The 11,297-nt window shown below is 40.2% G+C and overlaps 1 long non-coding RNA gene across 1 annotated transcript; it reads right to left on the bottom strand.

The window, feature by feature from the left end:
• Window positions 1–10,211: 10,211 nt before the first annotated feature.
• LOC115149897 (uncharacterized) lies at window positions 10,212–10,828 on the bottom strand. Its single transcript, XR_003866995.1, has 2 exons — window positions 10,452–10,828; window positions 10,212–10,316 (listed from the first exon to the last, which is right to left on the bottom strand). It is a non-coding gene; the product is annotated as an uncharacterized LOC115149897 (long non-coding RNA).
• Between the last annotated feature and the right edge of the window lie 469 nt (window positions 10,829–11,297).

Raw genomic sequence — 11,297 nt, 5'->3', positions numbered from 1 at the left:
ATTCCTGGCTGATGTTTTGGTCACTTTTGAATGCTGGCGGTGCTTTCACTCTAGTGGTAGCATGAGACGGAGTCTACAACCCACACAAGTGGCTCAGGTAGTGCAGCTCATCCAGGATGGCACATCAATGCGAGCTGTGGCAAGAAGGTTTGCTTTGTCTGTCAGCATAGTGTCCAGAGCATGGAGGCGCTACCAGGAGACAGGCCAGTACATCAGGAGACGTGGAGGAGGCAACAACCCAGCAGCAGGACTGCTACCTCTGCCTTTGTGCAAGGAGGAGCAGGAGGAGCACTGCCAGAGCCCTGCAAAATGACCTCCAGCAGGCCACAAATGTGCATGTGTCTGCTCAAACGGTCAGAAACAGACTCCATGAGGGTGGTATGAGGGCCCGACGTCCACAGGTGGGGGTTGTGCTTACAGCCCAACACCGTGCAGGACGTTTGGCATTTGCCAGAGAACACCAAGATTGGCAAATTCGCCACTGGCGCACTGTGCTCTTCACAGATGAAAGCAGGTTCATACTGAGCACATGACAGACGTGACAGAGTCTGGAGACGCCGTGGAGAACGTTCTGCTGCCTGCAACATCCTCCAGCATGACCGGTTTGGTGGTGGGACAGCCATGGTGTGGGGTGGCATTTCTTTGGGGGGCCGCACAGCCCTCCATGTGCTCGCCAGAGGTAGCCTGACTGCCATTAGGTACCGAGATGAGATCCTCAGACCCCTTGTGAGACCATATGCTGGTGCGGTTGGCCCTGGGTTCCTCCTAATGCAAGACAATGCTAGACCTCATGTGGCTGGAGTGTGTCAGCAGTTCCTGCAAGAGGAAGGCATTGATGCTATGGACTGGCCCGCCCGTTCCCCAGACCTGAATCCAATTGAGCACATCTGGGACATCATGTCTCGCTCCATCCACCAACGCCACGTTGCACCACAGACTGTCCAGGAGTTGGCGGATGCTTTAGTCCAGGTCTGGGAGGAGATCCCTCAGGAGACCATCCGCCACCTCATCAGGCGCATGCCCAGGCGTTGTAGGGAGGTCAAACAGGCACGTGGAGGCCACACACACTACTGAGCCTCATGTTGACTTGATTTAAGGACATTACATCAAAGTTGGATCAGCCTGTAGTGTGGTTTTCCACTTTAATTTTGAGTGTGACTCCAAATCCAGACCTCCATGGGTTGATAAATTGGATTTCCATTGATTATTTTTGCGTGATTTTGTAGTCAGCACATTCAACTATGTAAAGAAAAAAGTATTTAATAAGATTATTTCTTTCATTCAGATCTAGGATGTGTTGTTTAAGTGTTCCCTTTATTTTTTTGAGCAGTGTATTTATATCTTTAATCTCTTAGTCATGCATTATTTATGATTTACCTCATCAGTCTCATTCTAAACGTCGTAATATCCAACAAATCTGCACGAACCCTAGTCTCAATGATGAATCAGCTATACACAAATTGGCTGAATTATTTATTTACTATCTAAATAATCACACAGAATTACATAAACACACACACAGGAAAGAATATACATTGGTTACTAAAATGATGCAAAGAAAAGTTCCTAGTGGACTAACCCGATATGACAGCTTGTTACACAATGAAAGGGGGGGAGAAATAGTGGGAGAAGATGTTGCTTCAATATAGCCACATGAGATGTTGCTTCAATATAGCCACATAATTTTCCTGCCTCATGATACCATCTATTTTGTGAAGTGCACCAGTCCCTCCTACAGAAAAGCACTCCCACAACATGATGCTGCCACCCCGTGCTTCACAGTTGGGATGGTGTTCTTTGGCTTGCATGCCTCCCCCTTTTTCCTCCAAACAATACGATGGTCATTATGGCCAAACAGTTCTATTTTTGTTTCATCAGACCAGAGGACATTTCTCCAAAAAGTACGATCTTTGTCCCCATGTGCAGTTGCAAACCGTAGTCTGGCTTTTTTATGGCGGTTTTGGAGCAGTGGATTCTTCCTTGCTGAGCGGCCTTTCAGGTTATGTAGATATAAGACTTGTTTTACTGATGCTGACAACGTAAAAATCTGTTGTTCTGCCCCTGAACAAGGCAGTTAACCCATTGTTCCTAAGCCGTCATTGATAATAAGAATTTGTTCTTAACTGACTTGCATAGTTAAATCATGGTAAAATTAAAATAAATATATATATATAGGACTTGTTTTACTGTGGATATAGATACTTTGTACCTGTTTCCACCAGCATCTTCACAAGGTCCTTTGCTGTTGTTTTGGAATTGATTTGCACTTTTTGCACCAAAGTACATTCATCTCTAGGAGACAGAACGCATCTCCTTCCTGAGCGGTATGACAGCTGCGTGGTCCCATGGTGTTTATACTTGCATACTATTGTTTGTACAGATGAACGTGGTACCTTCAGGCGGTTGGAAATTGCTCCAAAGGATGAACCAGACGTGTGGAGGTCTACAATTTTTTTTCTGTAGTCTTGGCTGATTTCTTTTGATTTTCCCATGATGTCAAGCAAAGCGGCACTGAGTTTGAAGGTAGGCCTTGAAATACATCCACAGGCACACCTCCAATTGAATCAAATTATGTCAAATAGCCTATCAGAAGCTTCTAAAGCCATGACATCATTTTCTGGAATTTTCCAAGCTTTTTAGAGGCTCAGTCAACTTAGTGTATCTTAACTTCTAACCCACTGGAATTGTGATACCGTGAAATAATCTGTCTGTACACAATTGTTGGGAAAATTACTTGTCATGCACAAAGTAGATTTCCTGACCGACTTGCCAAAACTAGAGTTTGTTAACAAGAAAATTGTGGAGTGGTTGAAAACACTGAGTTTAACTTCTTACGGATCATTTGGACGCTAGCGTCCCACCTCGACAACATCTGGTGAAATCGCAGAGCGCCAAATTCAAATGACAGAAATCGTAATATTAAACATTCATGAAAATACAAGTGTCATACATAAGCTTTTAAATTATCTTCTTGTTAATCCAGCCGGGTTGTCAGATTTCAAAAAGGCTTTATGGCGAAATCACACCTTGCGATTATCTGAGGACAGCGCCCCACACACAAAATCATTGCATACATTTTCCAACCAAGCAGATGTGTCACAAAAGTCAGAAATAGCGATAAAATAAATCACTTACCTTTGAAGATCTTCATCTGGTTGCAATCACAATGGTCTCAGCTACATAACAAATAGTACTTTTGTTCGATAAAGTCCTTCTTTATATCCCAAAACAGTAAGTTTCATTGGTGTGCCTGACTCAGTAATCCACCGGTTTCCCTCGTTCAAAATGCATTCAAATGAATCCTGTAAGTTACCAATAAACTTCTTCCAAACATATCCAACAACGTTCCTAATCAATCCTCAGGTAGCCTATTATGTAAATAAACAATAACATTTAAGACAGAGAATACTGGAGACCATTACCGGAGATAAATAACGAAGTGCATGGCCTCCCCGGAAGCGCAACGAACACTACAGCCAAAATTGGAGCCACTTAGAAAAACAACATATTCTAGCTAATTTTTCAAAAAACAAGCCTGAAACTCTTTCTAAAGACTGTTTACATTAGTGGAAGCCCTAGGAACTGCAATCGGGGAGGACTTCCTTTTATATTCCCATTCCCGGGCCATTGTAATCAGAGGTGAGCTGAATTATTTTTTATTCTGGATGGATTGTCCTTGGGTTTTAGCCTACCATATCAGTTCTGTTATACTCACAGACATTATTTGAACCATTTTGGAAACTTTAGACTGTTTTATACCCAATACTACCAATTATATGCATATCCTAGCTTCTGGGCCTGAGAAACAGGCAGTTTACTTTGGCACCTCATTCATCCAAACTTCCAAATACTGCAACCGAATACTGCAAAAATACTGTAATTATGTTAGTAGGCTGAAAACTGTTGTTCTGATTAAAGTAGCAATAAAACGGGAGAATCTGGAGAATCAGCATTTGTGGGTTCGATTACAGGCTCAAAATGGCCAGAAACAAAGAACTTTCTTCTAAAATTCGTCAGTCTATTATTGTTCTGAGAAATGAAGGCTATTCCATGCAAGAAATTGCCAAGAAACTGAAGATCTCGTACAACGCTGTGTACTACTCCCTCTCTAACCAGAATAGAAAGAGTGGGAGGCCCCGGTGCACAACTGAGCAAGAGGACAAGTACATTAGAATGTCTAGTTAGAGAACCAGATGCCTCACAAGTCCCCAACTGTCAGCTTCATTAAATAGTACCCGCAAAACACCAGTCTCAACATCAACAGTGAAGAGACCACTCCGGGATGCTGGCCTTCTAGGCAGAGCTGCAAAGAAAAACCCATATCTCAGACTGGCCAATAAAAAGAAAATATTAAGATGGGCAAAGAACACAGAGGAACTCTGCCTAGAAGGCCAGCATCCCAGAGTCGCCTCTTCACTGTTGATGTTGAGACTGGTGTTCCAAACCTTATTCCTTCTGATGTATTTTTTTACTCTGTTTTGCCATTTATTAATGTGTTATTAAATGTGTTTCTATGGGATGTAACAGTACCATATTTTCTTTTTAAAATCAAATATCAAATTGAATCAAATCAAATATCTAAATGATCTATGGTATGACCATCTTAAAACAATTCCATATGATAGCTTTGTAGAACCCCTCCCCCCAAAGGCTTAGACTTTTAGGGGTTAAAAGTTCAGGGGGTCCTGTTGATCTGCATGCCTACCCAGGGGTCTGTAACATTCACTCACTGCTAATTAAAAGCTATAATTACCTACTTATTTTAAACCTCTACTTGGCTAAAGTAAGGGTAATACACAACAACACAAGTTAGATGTTTTGTTTGAACAAATAAGATGTCTGGTGGAGTATTATACATTGGAATGTGTTTTAGAATGGATGTTGAGCTGCTGCTACAGCATGACTGAAATGGTCTGGCTTTTATTTGGAACAGCAAGGGGTAATGTTGCCCAAGTCCCTGCCTCTCTCGATTGGTTGAGTCAAGTTCTATCCTTGCTTCACTATCTTGCTGTAACTTATCTCTGTCTGTGACATTACTGTTTGTGCTACTGAGAAAAAGGGTCTTAGATAACTTTTTTTCACTACATCTCAATGGTGGTAAATGGCTGCAGCAAGTGTTTACTGTTTGTTAACATCACATATGGTTGTGCAGTGGGACTGTGAAGATTTGTGTACTTGCTACAACTGTGATACAGTAGTTGATAAACTAAAAGTTTTGAGATTATGCTGCGGGATTTAGTTTGTTGTTTATTACAGTACACTGCGTCACTGCTCCAGACCAGCGCAAGGGGGAGTTAGCCTGTTTTGGGATAGGGGGCAGTATTTTCACGTCCGGATGAAAAGTGTGCCCAAAGTAAACTGCCTGCTACTCAGGCCCAGAAGCTAGGATATGTATATAATTCGATTTGGATAGAAAACACTCTAAAGTTTCTAAAACTGTTAAAATTACGTCTGTGAGTATAACAGAACTTATTTGGCAGGCGAAACTCCGAGGGCAAACCATCCAGGATTTTTTTGTTGTTGAGGTGAGTGTTTTCAATGGGGTTTCTATGTGGATCTAGATTTCTAAGGCACTTGCTTGCAGTTTCTATCACTTCCACTCGATGTCAACAGTCTTTAAAAATCAGTTGATGTTTTTCTTTTGAGTAATGAAGAAGTAGCCCTGTTCAGAATGAGGGTCGAGTCTCGTGTACTGTAGTGGTTGGGGCGCGCGACTTGAAAGCTCGCTCCACTTTGTTTTCGTCCTGTATTGAACACAGTTTATCCCGTCTTAAATTTGATCGATTATTTACGTTAAAAAATACCTAAAGTTGTATTAGGAAAGCTGTTTGAAATGTTTGGATCAAGATTACAGGTAACTTATTAGATATTTTGTAGTCATGTTACGCGAGTTGGAACCGGAGTCAAACGCGCCAAATAAATGGACATTGTGGAGATATAACAATGGAATTAATTGAACAAAAGGACCATTTATGATGTTTATGGCACATATTGGAGTGCCAACAGAAGAAGATCTTCAAAGGTAAGGCATGAATTATATCGTTATTTCTGTTTTGTGTCGTGCCTGGCGAGTTGAATTATGATTGTCCCCCCCCCAAAAAAAGATTTAGATGCACTATTGTAAGTGGTTGTTCCACTGGATATCTTAAGGTGAATGCACCAATTTGTAAGTCGCTCTGGATAAGAGCGTCTGCTAAATGACTTAAATGTTAAAATGTTAATTGTCATGTGTTTGTTTGATAGGGTGCTGTCCTCAGATAATAGCATGGTTTGCTTTCGCCGTAAAGCCTTTTTTAAATCTGATATGGTGGCTAGATTAACAAGAAGTTAAGCTTTAATTTGGTGTATTGCACTTGTGAATGTATGAAAGTTAAATATTTCGAATCATTTTTTTTATTTCGCGCTCTGCCATTTCACCGGATGTTGTCGAAACGTTCCGCTAGCGAAACCCCTAGCCATAAAAGGTTAACCTCTTTGGGCTAGGGGACAGTATTTAGACGTCTGGATGAAAAGCATGCCCAAATAAAGGCCAAAATAATAGTTATAAAGGCCAAAATATTTATTTCTGTTTTTAGAGGGAGAGAAACCAAAAGCCCACCGTGCCTATTTTCTGGACAAGAACATCCCAGCCGGCCAAACCCTCCCCTAACCCGGACAACGCTGGGCCAATTTTGCATCGCCTCATGGGTCTCCCAGTCGCGGCTGGCACGGGTATCGAACCAGCATCTGTTGCAAAGCAGATTGCACTGTGATGCAGTGTCTTAGACGGCTGCGCCACTCAAGACGCCCCATCCACAAAGTTTTTAATGCTAATCAATTGCCTTGCACAAAGTATCAAAATACAGAGAGGTGTTTTTGGGACCACATCAAGTCTATTGTTCTGCTAATAGCCCTTGTGAAAACATGTGTTTGAAAACATTAACGATATTTTGGAGATTATTTCATTTTCAAATAACCAAAAGTTATTGGCTGTACTAGAGAATTTAAAATATTTTTTTGTAAGAATATTATATGGGATTGATTTTAAGAAATGTAGCTTCATTAATTTAATTAATACTATAGTGTTTCTATTCCAAGAAATTTTTTAAACGAAACCCTCAGAAAATATGGCGATGTACAACGTGCTTGTCTTACAGCAGCACTGTCTTGACCTCTGAAAGCTTTCTTTTCCCCCTTCCACTTGCCTCTTCCATACATTTTTAAAGAGTATTTTCCAGTTAGCACAATCAGCGCTTTAATAACCCTGCATTATAATTATATAAAAGCCCCTTAGATATTCTCAAAGATCAGATTTGCCCTAATGAAAAATGCCCCTTAGATATTAATTTAGAATCCTCCAATCCTCTAAATGTAATTATTGGCAGAGAGCCATATAGATTGCAAAATAGTTGGGAAGAGATTTTCGATGGCACATGGTTTATGAATAGACACTCAATTTTCCATTCCTCCTGAACAATAGTGTAAGAATTGCTATTCCTCTGTCCTGCATGCAAACCCACCAAAAAAAACAAGGATTTTTTATGTTTCTAGTTGATCAGAACAAGCTGTAACTGGGCTGTAGCATATTACTTACTAAAACTGTTGTTACACTAAGGTTTTTATTGTAAAAGAAACAAAAATAACCTGAATGCCATGGACAGAATTATAGTCTCTAAAAGGAAAAATACTACCGCCATCTCTTGCACATGTCATTTTCCAGATTTGCCCTAACAAAAAATGCCCCTTAGATATTAATTTAGAATCTTCCAATCCTCTAAATATAATTATTGGCAGAGAGCCATATAGATTGCAAAATAGTTTGGAAGAGATTTTCAATGGCACATGAACAATAGTGCAAGAATTGCTATTCCTATGTCCTGCACGCACACCGAAAAAAAAGACACTTATTTTTTTGTCTCTACTTGATCAGAACAAGCTGTAACTGTGGACTGTAACTGTGGACTGTAGCATATTACTTAATAAAAATGATATGAAAAGCGTACATTTGTAAATCTCAAACTGCAAAAGTAATTGGAAAGGTAGATACAAATTATTTGTGACATTGTGGTTACAATAAAGAATGTAAACAATATGTAAACAAAATACTGTGTTTTTATTTACAGTAGTGATGGGCAGCTGTAGGCATTTTGAAAACATGTTTTCAAACACTTGTTTTTCACAAGTGTACTGTGGTACTGTAGTACTGTAGCAGGTGTAGAGTATCATGCACACAATGTTTCCCATTAGCAGGACAATAGACTCTTCATTGCCCGGCTACTTTGCCCGGTATTCAATGATTAAGTACTCCAAAGTGTTACATTTCTAACTCAAGACCTCATGCAACCGCAAAATGTTGGAGAGCCATATAGATCGCAAAATCGTTGGGAAGAGATTCCACGGCACATGGTTTATGAATTGATACGCAACTCTTCATAGCCCGGCTGCTGTAGGTGTGAAAATCCCCCAATTTGGCCCTAACAGTGTCGTGGATGAATCAGAATTAGTTGGGTAACATAGATAATTAAGATGTTTTATTAATATAATATGCTTATGTGAGATACTTGTCATTAGAAAGTGTCCTTTGGACTCTGGTGTCTTTCATTTGCACATTTCCCTTAGCTGGGGCTCAGACACTTGGGGCCCAGAGAGGGGAGAGGTCAGACTTGTTTTTTACATGTCTCTGTTGCTATGCAGAATATCAGCAAGAGAGGAGTACAGAATGATATTGTCTTCATGTGAATGTGTCTTTACCTATTCTTAAACCATGTGAAGGGATGGCGTGATTAATGGGGAACCAATTATTTGTCTCCACAATGTCTGTGTGCAGGTCACTCCCCTCTCAGTGAGCTTGTCCAGGAGTGGGAACAAGAGGTGTTTTACTGAGGATGGGCCACTATGAGATAGCACTGACATTTATGATGTATTTTGATAAGAACGCCTAAAAAGCATTCCAGAGGACATGAGCTAATGGTTTTGTTCTATACCGTACCAGGGAGGGACGGTTCTAGGGGGACCAGATACTGGGCTATACAATGAACCCTGTTGACATAGCAGTTACTGTCTGCTGTGTTTTATGGATATCTGTCATACAAAACTTAACCTTTGTGAACTGTTACTAAGATCTGTGGTTTGTCAATGTACGTTGAAGGGGGTGTATCTTTGCTATAAAATATCTCTGTAGCCATTGTGTAATCACCTTCCTGGTTCATTCGAGAGAGTGCATTATTGAAGGTCAAAGAGGCTTTTGCAAAAGTATCTTAAGTATTAAAGATGTAGTTAACTCGGACTGGTGTGTTTAACTCTCCTCATTTGGTAATGCAGAAATTAGCCACCACAACAGCTCTTCATCAACATCTTTATGCTTTCATTAATAAAATAATGAGAAAAATACATTCAAAATGCAGATGTTTATTTAAACTACATTTTAGTTGCACTTCCCCCAGCTGCACGACCAAAGGTAAAACCTTGCTGAGATGGTCAATGTATTTGTTGCATTGTTGTGTTGTCAATTTCTCAAGCCAAAATGTCTTGATGGCCTTAATCAGTTAATCTTTGCTTGTAGGCTTGGCAGAGTTTTGGATGAATGTTTTCAGTTGATGCCAAACAAGTTTAATCGGGTTTAAATCAGGAGACCTATACAGTACATGTAGAGTTAAAAAATATATTTTTTAGATATACTGTAGGCCTGTCGTGGGTATTTTATTTATTTATTCATATTTATTTTACTACATAAAGGTCTACTTACTCTGCTGTCGTCTTGACCCAAGTTATGCCTTCAATTGCAAAGCAAACCCGGGCGGCAGTGTGTTTTGGGTCACTGTCTGCATTTAGAGAAGAAAAAAAGACATTTATCGTAACAGCCAACATTAGGTACAATACTAGAAATATAGATGTAAATAGGCCTAAACATAACAAAAATATTGCTATAATCCTACCTTGAAAGAAACAATGTGGTCCCAGGAACACCTCTCTGACATATGGTCCACCATATCTCTTGATTATTTCTTCCTCAAAGAAATCTCAAGCCATGATACCTGAAAAAGGAGGCAACAGTGAGTTATTGTGGAACACATAGCAGTCTGTGAGGTGTAGGCTACAATATTTTGTGTACCTTTTGCGTTTTTAAACTTACCATAAAAACTCAAATATGGGCCTGGTCCCTGGCGAGAAATTTTCCCCAACAAATGGCGTTTGAGGGGATGCTTGGGACTCGGATTGCTTGTTCTTCTTCCTTTTATTCTGTAGCAATTTTTAGCAAATTACTCAAGGACCACGGTTGATTCATCTGTGAAGATGGCATCATTGAATGTCTTGCCAGCTTTGATCCATGCCTGGGCCTGCAGGATGCAAAGTTCTTTGTTTGTTAGACCAATCATTGGGTTGAAACTACAGAACAGTACAAAACAAGAGAACACACATGGTTAATGTTCTGAAAAAAAAAATATATATATATAAAATATAAAATGTCTTACCATAAGTCCACGCAAGTTCCTTCAACTGTCTTCTGATTGTGATTAGAGGATGTAAATGTTGTGCCATGATGCCAGCAGATTACAGATGGCCTTCGCCGATTGCTCATCATCTTCATCCATTAATGATGGTACGCATCCCGTGCCGGACGCAACCGGTAGACCCATGAGGCAACATTGGGCTTTTGGTTTCTCTCCCTCTAAAACCAGAAATAAATCATTCTAAATAACAAACTGGCTTTATTTACAAATTAGTAAGAATATCTCACCCCATGTTCCAAAATTGCCTTTTTCTCGCTCACTTTCGGTAATTTGAAAACCAAATAATCTCTAAAATATTGTTCTTTTTTAAACAAGCCATGGAAGTTGGTTGCAATTTCAGTTTAATCCACCAGAAAAGACAGAACAAATAATGCAACAAATATTGTGGTTAAACTCAAATTTACTAATTGATAAAACAACTTTATCAATTGGAACCATTAAGAAGTGGAAGGGGGAAAAGTATTATTATTATTTAAAACTGTTTTTCACAAGCGTGGCAAGCTGTGAATTCTGAAAACAATGTTTCTAGGATGGGCTGTTAGCAGACAATATATATTGGTCATGCGTGTCATGGCTCCCGAGTGGCGCAGTGGTCTAAGGCACTGCATCTCAGTGTAAGAGGCATCACTACAGTCCCTGGTTTGAATCCAGGCTGTATCACATCCGACCGTGATTTGGAGTCCCATAGGGCCGCGCACAATTGGCCCAGCGTCATCCGGGTTAGGGGAGGGTTTCGCAAGCCGGGATGTCCTTGTCCAAAAAATAGACATGGTGGGCTTTTGGTTTCTCTCCCTCTAAAAACAGAAA

Source organism: Salmo trutta, chromosome 16 (genome assembly GCF_901001165.1).
Source record: "Salmo trutta chromosome 16, fSalTru1.1, whole genome shotgun sequence".
In the NCBI taxonomy this organism is placed as follows: Eukaryota; Metazoa; Chordata; class Actinopteri; order Salmoniformes; family Salmonidae; genus Salmo; species Salmo trutta.
The sequence above is the reverse complement of the archived record's forward strand: the minus strand, read 5'-3'. Positions and strand labels throughout refer to the sequence as shown.